Source organism: Aplysia californica, unplaced genomic scaffold (genome assembly GCF_000002075.1).
Source record: "Aplysia californica isolate F4 #8 unplaced genomic scaffold, AplCal3.0 scaffold00646, whole genome shotgun sequence".
In the NCBI taxonomy this organism is placed as follows: Eukaryota; Metazoa; Mollusca; class Gastropoda; order Aplysiida; family Aplysiidae; genus Aplysia; species Aplysia californica.
Window position 1 is genome coordinate 94,409 of NW_004797916.1, and position 1,276 is coordinate 95,684.

Here is a 1,276-nt window from a genome sequence, read left to right on the forward strand (position 1 = left end):
TTGGCGGGTGTGGAAGGTGTGGGTTTGGCGGGTGTGGAAGGTGTGGGTTTGGCGGGTGTGAAGTTTGTGGGGCCGTTGTCCTCTAGATGGGAGCAGTTGTGGGAAGACACACAGTCTGCTGGTGACACACCACCGCCACACGCCGACACGCCACCGCTACATGCCGACACGCCACTGCAACACACCGTCGCATTACCAGTGCTCACTGACATGTCACCACTACACGCGCAACACGTCACTGCCACATGTCGGCTTCCCTCTGACGTCACTGCGTGGTACGTCTGATGACATCAGCAAACATCGTGTACTGCTGGGACGTCACTGCGTGGTACGTCTGATGACATCAGCAAACCCTGTGTACCAGCGAGCACGCCTGTGGTCAGCTACAGTGGTCAGCTACAGTGGTCAGCTCCTGTGGTCAGCTACTGTGGTCAGCTACTGTGGTCAGCTACTGTGGTCAGCTACTGTGGTCAGCTCACAGCCATGGCCTGAACCACAAGAAGAGTAAACCGTTACAATTACACTTGTAGAACTGTGGTAATCTGTCTATAAAACAGTCACTTAGACATCGAAGAGAAACTAGTTATTCTTCTTGTTAGTGTAGATCTAGTCAGTTCTTTGTCCTGTGAATATATATATATATATAGTCTATCTATATAGTCTATAGAGAAGGCTAAGCTCACGACTCACTGTCCCAGCCCAGGACTGGCCGGCCACATCAACCAGCACATTTTGAGCATTCTGTTGTGAAAGGAAATGTTGGAGATGTAGGCCTACCTCCCAGTCCATTCTACACTCCAGATTACACCATACTTTGGCTCTAATTATCGTACAGTGATAAATCCTGTAGTTCCGTTCGTTAAAGTCCATTTGTTTACATCCAGAGAAGAAATCCGTAAGTCTTGATGACCAACACAAAGAACAGCTAGTGATGCAACCTAACTGCAAAACATCAATTATTTATAGTAGAATTCCCTGAATCCGCGGCCCCCCCTCCGTATTTTTTATTAGAGGTCAGGGCCTGAGTCAGCTGAACCCCCCATGCTCTTGACTGTTGGGACTTTAAGCAGACGGAACTACAAAATCACCACATTTGGTATAGGAAAGCATTTTTCAAACTGCATCCAGAAACATTTTCATCCTAAATATATGAAATTTTCATGAGACGTAGTCTAGACTAGACTCTAGATCTAACTCTATAGATCTAGATCTAATCTATAGACTACAGATAGAGATCTAGACATCTAGATCTAGATATCTAGATTATCTAGATCTA